The sequence below is a fragment of the Carica papaya genome, chromosome 3 (assembly GCF_054855325.1).
Source record: "Carica papaya isolate Zhongbai chromosome 3, ASM5485532v1, whole genome shotgun sequence".
NCBI lineage: Eukaryota > Viridiplantae > Streptophyta > Magnoliopsida > Brassicales > Caricaceae > Carica > Carica papaya.
Genome location: NC_142311.1, coordinates 23,955,474 through 23,971,389, shown reverse-complemented (window position 1 = coordinate 23,971,389; position 15,916 = coordinate 23,955,474). Strand labels below are relative to the sequence as shown.

Below are 15,916 nucleotides of genomic sequence, written 5' to 3'. Positions count from 1 at the left end.
TGTTAATCACTTACTGTCGCATGGTCATATCATGAGTTCATTTAAAATATAAGAAGATATTTTTATTTTAATTAGAAAGATGTCAACGTCAAGACAATCACACTATAGTCGTAATTATATTATGTATAAAATAGAGAAAATCAAACTAATTATGTCATGACTTCTTTCATATTTTACCTATTCTTCACGCGAATTCATTCTGACTTATATCTATTGAGGGCAATATAGTTTTTCAACTATCATTGTGGAATGACAAGGTTCCTTTCTTGCTCAACACATTTTACAGCTTGCTAAACTACAACACATTTATGACTTGCCAAACCATTACTTGTTCTATAACCATAGTCGTGCTAACCATAATCATCCTACATATAAACTCTAGTCATGATAGTGGGTTACCATAATGACCCCTACAATTATATCCTGTAATCGCTCGCGTAAGAGGGTATGCCATCATCCACAGGGAGCAGTTCTATCATGTCTTTTTAGAGCAAATATGGGAGAAACAAAAGCCCTCAAAAATAAAAAGCCTAACAAATTATATTACTTTAAATGCCATGCATGCGTATTACAATATTCATTTCACATGTTTGTCAAATAATATCATGATTCTTAAATTAAAACTCACAATGTATTATCTCTTATCATATTATTCGTTCATTTAATTTCAAGCATTAGTATGTTGTTAATCATGCAAATATCATAGAATTTATACGCATATGTATTTTATGTTTTAAAAAAAACCAAGCATGCATCATGTCATTTCAAATGCATACAATATTTCCTTTGTTAATCTAAAAATACTCCTTAGAACGTACAAATAAATACAAAATTTCTCTTATTGAAAGCTTGTAGTTTTCCTACGCTCCTCCTCTTTCCTTCCTTCCCTTTTCTCAAGCTCTCTCTCTAAACTACTTTGGTGATTGGAAAATGAAGAAAAAGTAGTGAGGAAATGGTGTGTGGGGGGGGGGGGGGGGGGGGGTACCCCCCCTCAAGCTTTTTAACGTGTTGGATCATTGAATTTTTGCCAAGTGACACAAAGCCATGAGGAGAAAAAGAGGAAAAAAGTAGACCAACGCGACACGAAAACTGAAGGATGTAAATGATGGACGACCACAAGACGACGTTGATACAATGGCAGCACGAAGGCCAAGGGCATGCCGGCCAAGGGACTGTGCGTGCCTCCCAAATGGCAGTGATGCACTGGCCAAATGACAATGCACGCCCCTTAAGGGGCAGCTTGCATTGCTCGAGGCTTGTCGCGCACGCTAACCGAGGATGGCTACATGCACATGCACAGAGAGTCACACACCATCTATGTGTGATGTGATGTGTGCGCAGACTGTGCCCCTCGAGCCCCACATAGATGGGTCGTGCGCTCTAGTGCACGCTTGGCTGACTGTGTGCGTGCGTGTACGCGACACACAGGACTCGCGCATGGGGAGCAAAAATTTTCCTACAGCCTTTTTCCCGCGAGAGTTTTCTATCATTTTTCTCTGTTTTTGTGAAATTTTTTTAAAAAATTAGTGAATAAAAAAAATATTATGTAAATAAAATAATTTGAAATAAACTCAAAATTATATGAAAATTAAAAGCATAATTTAAGTAGTTAATCGCCTTAGGACTCGAATAAATAGAGATTTTACATAACATATTTAATCATAAAGGTTCTGGGGTGTTATAATAGGCATTCAAAAAAAATACCTTAGCAATGTTTAATAAATCATCCACAGCTATTTCTTCATGTTTAAAGATTTCTTCAAGTTTTTCTATACCTAAAGATAAAAAACATAGTAAATAAATAACACATACAGACATCGGTTAAAGATATTTCGGATAATATTTGACCTCGTTTGTTCATTCCTTACCCTCCCACTTTATTGATGACTGCACATAAGTAACAAAAATTTATTAGAACTTTTTAACTTTTTTATAAACAATATTACACATCACACTTCATAAATGAGACAGAATTTGGACAGCATAAGATCTGGGCACAAGACTTTCATATCAACATAGTAACAATTTAATGCATGGCAGTGCAAATAAGTGGAGCACATCCTTGATACAAGAATCATAAAAGTATGCGAACGTAGATATAACACAGCTTCATGGAAATAATGGGACATTATGAATAACTTGATTTCAATGTGAAGAACTTGATTTTCTATTGTTTAAGTTCTAAAAAATTTTTAGTATCTTAACGGACTATACAAGAAATGGTAGTTCCACCATAATTTTGTGATATATATAAGTGGTTCTAACAAACATTATGCTAACAAAAGATCTTTTACTTTCACTTTTAATAATGAATCTCATCCCATGAACTGCTTTCTTCATGACAACAAGGAATCGTGTGCTCTTGTTACAGAACGAGTTAGATGGCATTAGTCCACTCATAGTCGATCCTTCAACCAAGTGTTCACTCATTATCTTCGCCCATCTTTTGACCTCTGATCCTATCCATGGGAGCATTCAACAGCTTGTGCACTCTATCCTTTAGCTGCAAGATATAGTGATTTTAAATTGCTCGGCATGGAAGAAATTAGAAGTTAGTCTAACCATACACGTGCAACAAGAGAGGACAAAAAATAAAAAAACAAAAAGTGAATCTGTCATCGATTAGCCATTTTGGCATGGTTGTTTAGGTGCTTTGCTCAAGAGAAATCAAGAATATCAGTGTATTAATGATGTAGGTATCTTGATACGTGTGCCTAGACAATATAAATGTATTAAGGATAATTTACAAAAATACTATTCTCAATTCAAACACAATTACAAAAATATTTTTTTTATTTTATTAAAAGAATAACCTTCAGATTAAAATTTCATTAACTTTACTATATAAATTTTGATGTGACTATCAAAAAGTCAAATAATTCAACAGTCATCTAATATGATTATGCATTTATTGAATTTTTTAATACATAGTGAACACACTAATAACTAATAGATTATTTTTTTAATTAAAAACAAAAAAAATAAAAAAGAGCTTTTGTAATTGTATTTAACTTAAGAGGGTTAAAGACTAGGGCAATGTGGCATGGTGGCTTGAACTAGCAAGTTTGTCTTCTATGTTTATGTTAAATGGTGAGTTGGACCAATATCTCACAGAAACACTTGTGCTAAACCAAGGAATAGTAATTACAAGGTAAATGTTAATGGGGTAAAGACTTAAGCTTTTAACTAATACAAACCTCATTGAGATCTTCTGTAGTCTTAACTTATACATGGCTTACTCCATCAGGTCCCATATTCTAGTACCTTGCCATTTTAACATGGTCAGTATCTCCATCTTCTATGTCAAACAAAGTATGAGGTGCTTGTAGTAAGTAGATCATATTTTGAGACGAAATCAAGCAATAGATGATCAGAAAACCTCTCTCTAAAATCTCTAGATATCTCAAATTGCAAGATCTAATGCCACATATTAAAGATTTTATTGGGAAAAGTGATCGAAGCAATAAAATAATATTCTCTAACATGATAGAGTCCACATTTAAATTCAATATATTGTATAAAGAAACTTAACCAAATGAAACTGAATGGCTTATGAAACTTTTTTAGAGGAAAAAAAAAGCTAATGTTAAAGAGCACCAAAGAGGTGCGACCCATTTACAAAAGCTACAAAACAAAGAAACTAGAAGTTACACAAGAGCCTCAACTAAAAAATCAACTAGCTCCCCTAGCACTTTATCAAGGATAGAATGACATAGGAATAAAATATACTTAAGGTGTAAAACCATTGTTTTCTTGTGCTAGCAACATTAGATACAATGTCCTCAAATAGTCTCCAATTCCTTTCTCTTTAAATCATCCAAAAGGTCATGTGGGGAGTAAGGGCTAGAAGCTCCTTCTTAACCAAATGGAACCCAATTAGTTTTTAGTGATTATCAAAGGTTAATTTGCATCCCTGTTGTTGTCAGGCTTCAATAACACGGTGGCATAAATTTAAACATAAAATTAATATTTTTTAAAGAATATATATGTAACAGAAAAAAATAAATCTTTAGATGGGGGATTCTATGAAAAATACATGATAGTCTTTAGAGCTGGTGATAAGGGCTAACTGTCAAAATAAATGCATTTTTATATATGCATCTGCCTGTACCCCCATGCGGTGTGCACATTTTTTTATTGAAATATGATACTATATGTACATGGATCATGATGTTGTAGACGTTATATCGTATAATGGGGGTACTTGATCTGAAGGTGAGGTCCCATATTCTCCAGATAGATCATGCACATATAGCACTGTTATTGGCAGATGTGTGAGTATAACAAGAGTTAACTTCTCCAAATTATTCCTATCCTCTGTTAGTGGAGATAAAGGGCAAAATATAAAAAAACAATTATGAAGAGCATGCCCAAATATGGAAAAACAATTATGAAGAACATGCCCAAAATCTTGTTCCCAATGCAGAACAAGATCATGGGATCCTTTTCTATTAGATAAAAAGGGTTGTTACACAAATTGTACTTCTAAATAATTAACTCATATAGCCTAATGTCTACATAAAAACATGCATATACTATATATAGGCACAGGCGAAGAGAGAGGACAGAAAGGGGAACTGCTACTACTTGACTAAAAAATTTAAACTTTATTCTACATGTGGATTCAGTAATCAAAGGGACAAAACCCATAAACGTGCAATTTTCCTTTACCATCACATCTTTTTAGAAGGCCTAGAGTATCTATCACCTATATGCAAATCATAAGAGTAAAAAATAATGAAAAGAAAAATAATAAATGCCTTAAATAAAATAATTAACCTGAAAGTGCTAGTACTTCAAGGTGATGCAACCCATCAGAATTTCTCTAATTGTAAAGGGATAGTTGCAGGCCTTAGAGGAAAAATAGACAACAAAAGAGCTTAACATAAAGGAAATCATTGTCGTCCACCATAATCAATATCCAGAATTTCACATGCTCAAGTTAGAAACATTCACCATTTTAATTTAAGCCCTGGAAAGCATGGAGTGGTTGTTTGGAACTGATATTAAATTAACAAGAACTTAGTATATATGTATGTATATATATATGTGTGTGACTAAAGGCAGAAAAGGTTTTTTGAATATTTAAAAATTTTTAAGTTTAATTCCCAACTATTTATTTGAATATCCCAATCCCAACACCTTAAATTAGGAAATAAACCTTCACTTTACTTGTTTTTTAAACTATAGCATTAAATTTTCTCAAATAACTGGGGGAGCCATATAGACCCCAAAGATACAAGATAGGAAAGAGATCAGTACAAACCTTAGGCTTCCCTGTTGAAAGTACACGAGCCAAGGATGACTTCCCCACATTAGGAGCCCCAAAAAGAAAAGAGTTTGTGTTTCAAGGTTAACAACTAGCATGCCCTGCAAAGTCTGTAAAGTGTTATTGTAACACCCCCTAACCCCAATAACAAGGCGTGGACGTAGTTATATCATTTCCTAGCTAATGAGGCCCACAAAACATGCATATATCTAACTCAAAAGTTTAGTATAAAACAAAAAATCCCTTGTGATATATACAACATTTATATATACAAAACAATGCTATAACCAAAATAAGAAGAAAATTTACATTGACAAGGAAAACTTCACGTGTCTTTTATTCGTTCGGTAACTGGTTCGATTCTTTCTGCTCTAAAAAATATAAGGGTGAAATTTAATGAGCTTCACCAACTCAGTAAGTATTTCCATTATTCCATGACCTAAATCAGACATCATTCAAACACACACAAACATGTAACAGATTCAATATTAATATTTTTTAAATTAAACTTGTTTATAACTTTCACAATATTTTTTATTTCATAACCTTATGCTTAGGAATTCACTTATTATTCACAATCACTTTCTATATCTAAATTTCACACATTTTAATCGAATATCTCACTTACACTCAAATATCATTTATATGCTCGAATATCACTTATAAACTTGAAATACCACAAATACACTCGAAATATCACATATACACTCAGAATGTTACAAATATACTCAAGATAACACATCTACACTCAGAATGTTATATCTAAGGTTCATCGTACGATGTCATTTATATCATCATAGATGAGAGCTAAGAAGGATCCCCCCCATCACATGGATCATACACACATAAACTCTAACATTGGCCACAACAGGTACGTTTGCTAGGTGTCCCACACACTCACAAACACCTATTCAAATCTGGACTAGGTTTCATAAAACTGTCCTTGTGCAGGTTACCCATACCTACTAAACTTCAGCCAAACATGCATCTTCTCCCTCCTTGATTCAGACTAAACAAGTAAGGTATCTAGGGTCTGTACACTCTTCACTCATATCTGCTCCTTTTTCTTGATTCCCTTATTCAATTTAATTTATTACTTCTTATTTTAATCATTTTAATTATTTCTTAAAGTGTTTTTTTATTTTTATTATTATTCTATTATTTTCTCAATTAAATATCTCTTTTTTCTCACTAATTTCACTCACTGATTTCTTAAAATATAATCACTTTCATTTTATGGTCTTTTTTCATTCTTATCATAGTCTTAGAATTTTTAGTCCTTTTCATGTCAGGTCACATCACAGTCATGTAATTCCACAATTGTCAAGGCAAAAATATAGGCAAGTAACCAATACAGATAAAATATCTTGAACTCCCTCCTACCAGGCTCATGCTGCCTAAATTGTGTTCGAGTTTCTATTCTTCTCAGTATACCAATGAAGCACCTGTTCTATGCTCAAACACACACAAAATCAATATATGCATGCATAGAATTTAAAATCCCAATCTAGGTTTAGAATACAGAATATTTACAAAATTCCTTTGTGGATCGGCTTTCCTAAAATTTCCTACAATATCATATTCAACCATAAGCAAATATAGTTCAATATGGGTCCACAACATGATTAATAATCATAAATCAGAAACTAAAAAGGTCTAAATTGCTTTTGGTTTATGGGTTTCACACCTCACTATGAATACCTAGATTTCGATACCCAAATGGACCACCCTTCAGTTCCCTACGTTAGCATGAGTGTTCTGCTTTCCAGAATCTACACATACATTCACACATACGTGTCAACACATGCTCCCATTAAAAATCCATGATGAAAGAGGGAAAAAGAAGTCACTTATTTTGAGTTTGGTGCTGCGAAGACTCGAGTGGCTTTGGGTTTCAAAATGGAAATGATTTTCCAATTTTCCATGAAGAACCCCATGCTCACCACAGCGAGGGGTGTGATTCTACATCAAAAATTACTAGCGTCACGTGCGATTCAGCTTCAGGAACCATTACTATCGCGGCGTCCCCTGGTCATGACTCTTCTTCTTCCTTCTTCATCCTGCCTTCAACTTCTACAATTTTTCTCTTCTTCTTCTTTGGCCACATTTCCTTATCTTCTTCCAGTTTTCTTATGTGCCTGTCTCTTTTACGGTGCTCTCTTCTCCCTCTCAGCTTAGCTCTCACTTCTATCGTATTCTTTCTCTTTAACTCGCCACTCTCCCTCTTCAAATGAGAGCAAACTTGGTTAGTGTTTCCCTTTTATGGTTTTTGCCTTCACCATTTGATCATCCCAGATCAAATATGAAACATTTAGTAGTCCGTGCCTAGGAGTTGTTGGATTGGTCTCCATAGGGTTTACTCTTGGCCATCCATTTTCTAACTTGTTATGTCCCCCTTGTACTCTTTATTAATATGATTTTGCCCATTTTTTACAAATTTATTCACTTAAGTCTTTTAAATTTATAAAAGACCCCTAATTTCAGAAAATTTATTCAGTTAAGCCATAAAGCCCTAATTTAATTAATTTTATATTTAAATTTTAATTCTTCAATTTTTATTTACTTATTTACAACCCCTTAAATTACTTTACACATAATTTACATTAAGGGCTTGATATTATAATTCCTCCTTACACAAATTTGGTCCTCTAAATTTGTTTACAAAGTTTAAAATAAGTGAGGTTAACGAACTTGGATCGACTCTTCCATTTCCCAGGTAACCTCTATTAGAGAATGATGTTGTTTGAGTATCTTAGACATCAAAATGGTCTTGTTCCTTAACACTCGTTCTTGTTTATCCAATATGCCCACTAGTACTTCATCATAAGATAGGTCTTTCTTGATAGGAATATCTCATGTTGAAGCACATGAGATAGATCAGGGTGATACTAGCATAGCATTGACACATGAAAGACATCATGGATATTAGCTAATTCTGGTGGTGATTCTAGCCTGTACGTAGTAGTCCCTACTCTTTCTAATATCTTGAACGGTCCAATATAGCGACGACTCAATTTTCCTTTCTTTTTAAATCTCATAATGCCCTTGATTAGTTATACTTTTAAGAACACGTGATCACTTGTCTCGAACTCCAAGCATCTTTTATCATCATTTGCATAACTCATTTGTTTGTTCTAGGCTATCTAGAGATTCTTCTTAATTAGGGTAGTTTCAATGTAGTCTCTTGAACTAGTTTTGGCCCAATCAATTTTCTATCTCCAATGTCTTCCCAGCATACTAGAGATCTACAAGGTTTGCCATATAGTATTTCATACGGAGCTGCACCAACACTAGATTGATAACTTTTATTATAGGAAAATTCTACTAGTGGTAGGTAGTCATCCCAATTTCCTCCTATTTAGTACACAAGCCCTAAGCGTGTCTTCTAAGGTCTGGATGGTTCTCTTTGTTTGGCCATCTGTCTGTGGGTGAAATGTCGTTCTGAAAGACAATGTAGTGCCTAAAGTCTGTTGAAGACTCATCCAACATCTAGAGGTGAAACGAGAATCTCTAAATGAGACCACTGATATTGGAATACCATGGAGTCTAATCGCCTCTTTAACATAAAAATTTTGTCCAAAAGATCAGGTGACAATATAAACAGCATCATGCGATGAAACCATGTATTTGACATTCCGAGTGTAGATGTGTTATCTTGAGTATATGTGATATTTCAAGTGTATTTATGATATCTCAATTTATTAATGATATTTGAGCATAGTAATTATATTCTAGTGTAATTGAGATATTCAATTGAAATGTTTGAAATTTTGATATAAGAAGTACTTATGAATAATAAGTGAATTTCGAAGCATAAGATTGTGAAAAAAAATATATTGTAAAAAATTATAAATGGTTTGATTTGAAAAATATTAATATTGCATCAGCTACATGTTTGTGTGTGTTTGCATGATGTCTGATTTAGGTCTTAGAATAATGGGAATACTTACTAAGTTGGTGAAGCTCATTAAATTTAATCCTGATATTTTTTAGAGCAGGAAGAACCAGACCAGTTATCGGACAAGTGAAAACATGCAAAGGTGTCTTAATCAATGTGCATTTTGTTCTCATTTTTGTTACCACATCATTTTGTTAAACACTATATTTTGACCTCATATTTTGTATATTTAAATGTTGTATATATCAAAAGGGATGTTTTGTGTTATACCAAACTTTTGAGTTGTGCATATGCATATTTTTTGGGTCTCATTAGCTAAGAAATGATATGAGCATGTCTACGCCTTATTATTGGGGTTTGGGGAATTACGGTAACACTTTACAAACTTTGCTGGCCATGCTAGTTGTTGAACTTGAAACACTAACTCTCTATCATATTGGGGCACCTAATGTGGGGAAGTCATCCATGGTTTATGTACTTTCAACTGGGAAGCCTGAGGTTTGCACTGATCTCTTTCCTATCTTATATCTCTGGGGCTATGTTTGAAAATGGCTCTCACAATTATTTGAGAAATTTTAATGCTATAATTTTACAAATAAATAAATTGAAGGTTCAAATTTTTAATTTAAGGTGTTCGATTATTCAAATAGATAGTTGGGAATTTAACTTGAAAATTTTCAAATATTTAAGAAACCCTTTCTGCCATTAGTCACACTCATATATATATATATACACATACGTATATATTATTTTTTAGTTAATTTAGTATTAGTTCCAAGCAATGATTCCATGTTTTCTAGGGCTTAAATTGAAATGGTGAACGTTTTTAACTTGAACATTTGAAATTTTGGATATTGATTATGGTGAAAGATAATGATTTCCTTTATGTTAAGCTCTTTTGCTGTCTATTTGCCCTCTAAGGTCTGCAACTATCCCTTTTACAACAAGAGGAATTCTGATGGGTCGCCTCACCTTAAACTACCAGCACTTAAACTTAGTTATTTTATTTAAGGCATTTATTATTTTTCTTTTCATTATTTTTTGCTCCTATGATTTGAGTACAGGTGACAGATACTTCTGGCCTCTTAAGAGATGTGATGGTAAAGGGAAACTGAACGTTTATGCGTTTTGTCCCTTTGATTACTAAATCCATATATATAATAAGTTTAAATTTTCTAGTCAAGTAGAAGAAGTTCCTCTTCATGTCCTTTCTCTCGCCTATGGCTGTATATAGTATATGTATGTTTGTATGTAGATGTTAGGATATATGAGGTAATTACTTAGAAGTACAATTTATGCAATAACCCTTCCTATCTAATAGAAATGGATCCTATGATTCGAAGGTCAGCATTTGTGTACAACATCATGGTCCATGTGCATACAGTATCATTTTTCAATAAAAAATGTGTATACAGTATCGGGGTACAGGCAGATGCACATACAAAAATGCATTTATTGTGACAATTAGGCCTTATCACTAGTTTTAAGGATATCTGCTTCTCAATCTCTATCATGCATTTTTCATATAATAACCCACAAGAGGATTTTTTTTGCTTTTAAATATCTTTTCTAAAAAAATATTAATTTTACGCCTGAATTTGTGCCACCATGTTATTATTCAAGCCTGACAACAGTACGGATGCTAATTAACCTTTGATAATCACTAACAACTAATTGGGTCTCATTTGGTTAAGAAGAATCTTCTAGCCCCTACTCCCCATGTGGTTGAATCAGAGATTGTTTGAGGGCATTGTATCTAATGTTGCCAGCACAAGAGAGCATTGGTTTCACACCTTAAGTCTATTTTATTCCTATCTCATCCATCCTTGATGAAGTCTTAGGGGAGCTAGTTGCATTTTTTAGCTGAGGCTCTTGTGTAACTTCTAGTTTCTTTGTTTTGTAGCTTTTATAAATGGGTCCCACCTCTTTGGTTCTCTTTAACATTTTATTTTCGTTTTCCTTTAAAAAAAGTTTGATAAGCCATTCTGGTTTACTTGATTAAGTTTCTTCTTGCAATATACCGAATTTAAAGGTGAACTCTATCATGAGAGAGATATTATTTTATTACTTTGATAACTTTTTCCAATCAAATCTCTTATATATGGCATTGGATCATGTAGTTTGAGATGTCTAGAGAATTTAAGGAGAGTTTTCTTGATCATCTATGGCTCGATATCATCTTAAAATGTGATCTACTTACTACGAACACCTCATAATTTGTTCAACACAGAAAATGGAGACACTGACAATGTTGAAATGGCAAGGTAGCAGAATATGTGATTAGATGGAGCAAGCCATATATAAGTTAAGACTACAGAAGGTCTCAAGGATGTTTATACTGGCTAAAAGCTTGAGTCTTTGCCCCATCAACATTGACCTTGCAATTAATGTTCCTTGGTTTAACACAAGTGTTTCGGCCAGACATTGGTCTGACTCACCATTTAACAGAAACATAGAAGACAAACTTGCTAGTTCAAGCCATCATGCCACATTGCCTTGATCTCTGACCCTCTTAAGTTAAATGCAATTAGAAACCTCTTTTTTATTTTTATTTATTTTTAATTAGTAAAATCATCTCTTAGTTATTAATGTGTTAATTGTGTATTAAAAAATTCAATAACTAGATAATCATATTAGATGATTATTGAATTATTTGACTTATTGACTGTGCGTATCAAAATTTACATAGTAAAGTTAATGAAATGTTAAAATGAAGGTTATTCTTTTATTAAAATAAAAAAAAAATATTTTTTTAGATTATCCTTAATAAACTGAGATTATCTAGGTGCATGTATCAAGATACGTGCGAAATCAATACACTGATATTCTTTATTTCTCTTGAGCTAAACACCTTAATAACCATGTCAAAATGGCTAATCATCAACATATTCACTTTCAAAAGTTTCTCTTTATTTTTTTTCATCTCTTATTATAAGTGTATGATTATGCTAACTTCTAACTTCTTCCATGCCTCTATTTTTCGCACCACCATCATGTCACGTTGTTCATCCATTGGTCACATCCATCACTCATCACATCACTTCTTTTTTCAATGACTTTCTCTCTCCTCACTAGATTTCACCACTTGTTGCAAATTTGATGGTCCTAATTTTTAAAAAATAGGGACCCTCCCTTCACCATTTCCTCATCATTTCAATTTCATTCTTCTATCCTCCAGGAGCTTAGAGAGAGGGAGTGATCTAGAGAGAGAGGGAGAGGAGGATAAGAAGAAAAGGAGTAGGGAACTTCGAGGTTTTGGTAAGGAATCTAGTATTTAATTTTAAACATCCTAATGAGCATTTCTAGAATAAAAATTTACGATGTTTAAATTTATGATTTGCATGGTTGAATTTTATGCCTAAACAAAGTAATTTACGTGATAATGCATGATTTATAATCGTATATGATCTTGTCAATTTACATGTGATTTAAATGATTTAATGCTTGAAATTGATACTGATATGTGATGCAATTGACGGTGGAAAAGTGATTAAGCATTAAATGGTGTATAAACATGAGAAATATGTATTGGTATTAGCATGCATAATTCATAAAGTGTTCTGTTAGGCTTTTTTTATCTCTGAAGGGTTTCTTTTTCTCCCTCATTTGGTTTGAAAAGATGTGAGAGGACCGCTCCTTATGGATGATGGTGTACCCTTTAACGAAAGTGGTGATGCGATATTACTATAGGGGTCACCTTTAGTGAAGTATGGTCATTGTAAGAGTTTAACTTTAGAACCACTATGGTTGACATAGTCGCTGTCATAGATCATGTCATGGTTTGGCAAGCAGCAAATTTTTGTATAAATGAATTGATCATTCTACATGGGTAGTCAGAAATCTGTACTACCCTCAGTAGCTGAAAGTCGAAATGACTTCACGAAGAATGACACAAAAAACTGTGCATATCATGATTTATTTGATTTTCTCTATTATCAGCATATAATTTGATAGATATGACTAGGCCATGATGGATTTGATATTTTTTTAATAAATAAATTGTCTTTATAATTTAAAGGACTTTGATGTGACTCTTGATAGTAATTATTGATGACATAATTAATCACTTAAAAAATTTTATGATGTTATTTAAATACTATTTTTCTTACTGAGTATATGAAACTCACCCCTTTCCATGTCCCTTGAAGATGAGGAAGATAGTGAGGAACCGATGGCTGACCTACCTCTTGGAATTTTTGAGCATCTCATAGATCCATAAACCTTTTTGAGTGTATAACTTGTCCTGCACTCTGATGAGTCCTCTTACATAATGATAGATGTTGCTCTTTTTGTATTTTGATATTTTGTATTTTGTTGCCACTTCTGACCTAAGATATATATGTAACTGGAACTCATATATTTTGTAAGAGATTTGTAATAAATTGTTCCGCTGCATATAATTACTACTATGTACCTGTGACATCCGAAGTGCTATTTAAGGCAAATGGGTGTCAAATACATATATAGAATAACGAGTGCATGATAAAATTTATGCAGTGGAACAAAATTATTACCAATCTCTTATAAATACATAAATATACTAAGGCCATAAGTAGCTGCAAAATACAAATCAAAACATAAGGGCTACTCCTTTCACTATGCTATTGGACTCATCAGAGTGAAGGAAAAGTCATGCACTTAGACTTGTGGATAAACAGTATCCTCATAGACTTCCAAGGGTAGGGTAGCCTACGGTTCCTCACTTTCTTCCTCATCTAGGGGAGGCATGGAAAGAGTGAGTTCCATATTCTCAGTAAGAAAAACAGTATTTAATTAATATCATAAGGTTTCAAAAGTTAATTATTTTGACTTGAGAGCTTACCATTTAACCTCCTCATTTACCTATCTCACATTATGAAAATAATTTATTTATTAAGAATACAGTACGTTAATACAAACAACAAAAAATACATCATGCCAGATAATAGAGAAAATTAAATAAATCATAAAATACTTAGATTTTTGTGTCATGCTTCGCGAAGTCATTACAACTTCCATCTCTAAGAGCATATACAGATTTCCAACTACCCAAGTGGAATGACCAGATCAGATATGGATATAGTAATTTGCTTAGGCCTATTTTTGGCTGGCCAAACCATGGTACGATCTACGACCACTGTTGTACCAACCATAGTGGCCCTAATAGATATCTATAGTCATGATATTACTTAGCCACGAGTGAGCCCTATAGATAGTGTGATACCCCTATCGTAAGAGGGTACGTCATCATCCACTGGGAGTGGTACTCTTACATCTTTCCAGACCAGATAGGGTAAGAGAAAATAGATACATCGAAGGGTAAGGGGAATAGATACTCCTCAAAGATAAAAAGCCTAACGAGATAGTTGATGTAATATGCATGTCAATACTAATACACTTCGGACCATACAAGCTACATTCTACTTTTTTCTTTTTCTTTTCTTTTGTACTTTTATTTTATTTTTATTTTTTACCAGGCAATTATATCGATTTATTACATGTAATTCATCAAGTATCTTCAATTCACATAGCATGCTTGAAAATGAGAAAAATTTGACTCATTTGAACACAGAGGCATACAAAACATGCAAAATCACAATCATATTAAATTGGTTTATCTAAAAAATACTACTTAAGATGTTGAAAGAAATACTAGATTCCTTATCGAATCCTTGATGTTTTCTCCTTTACCATTTTCCTTTCTATCTCTTCTTCTCTCACTAGACTACTATCTCTCTCTCTAAATATTGAAAATTTGAAGAATGTAAATGTGGGGAGAAATGGAAGGGGAAATGCAATTTATAGAATTTTAGAATTGTTGAATTCAAGTCAAGTGGTGAATTTCAGTGAAGAGAGAGGAAAAAAAGATGCTTGCCACGAAAAATAAGGGAAGAGCGTCTCCTTCACTGGTGGCGGCGACGCACTACCCGAGGTGATGAAGGCACACTAACTGAGGTGACAGTGCCCCGGCTAGCGCACTGCAGACTAGCCTGCAGACGCACAGGCCTCCTGCCGCATGCGCAGGGCCAAGGCAGGCTGGGCACCACGCGTAGGCTTACTGCACGTAGGGGCCAGGTGCATACGGCCTATCCGCACAGGCCTGATGCGGGGATGGCGGGCGCACAATGTACGACTCCTATCCACATGAGAGATGACGCGTCGTGTGCAGGGAAGGGGCGTGCGTGCTGTGCGCATTTCTCATGCGTGCGGATAGGACGCGCGCACAGTGAACGTCCTGCAGTTGCTGTGCATGCATGCACGTGCACACAGTTCCCAGCACCCGCACGAACAATCTGCTTACCCACGGGATTTCTTCCCATTTTGCCATTTTTTTCAATTTCTCTCAATTTTCTATAATTAATTTAAATAAGTAAACGCAAAATTAAATAATAAAATTTAAAATTAAATAAATTTAAATAAAAAAAAAATAAATAAAAATTAACCAGATCTACGAATCACGGTAAATATTAAGCAGAGTAAATTAATGAAGTTTAATGTGGACAAAGACCTAAATAAATAGGGTTTTCCAAATCATTTAAGCACAATGATGGGCTGGGTGTTATAACACTCGTAATCTGTTTCTTTATTTTGCACCCTTATACCTTAATTAGCACTTGGGATGTCACAAATGGTATCAGAACAGTTACGTGGAACAATCCCTTACAACTGAGGCTATAGGTAGAAAACCTTTTAAGATATTTAAGAACTAAGTCATCTTTCGAAAACTATACCCCCAACTTGTGTCTTCCTTTTCTTTTGTAGGAATGATG

General features: G+C 33.8%; 1 pseudogene; it reads right to left on the bottom strand.

Moving 5' to 3' along the window:
- LOC148267353 (uncharacterized) overlaps positions 1–2,430 on the bottom strand; it is a 40,900-nt pseudogene extending 38,470 nt beyond the window's left edge.
- Positions 2,431–15,916: the final 13,486 nt, after the last annotated feature.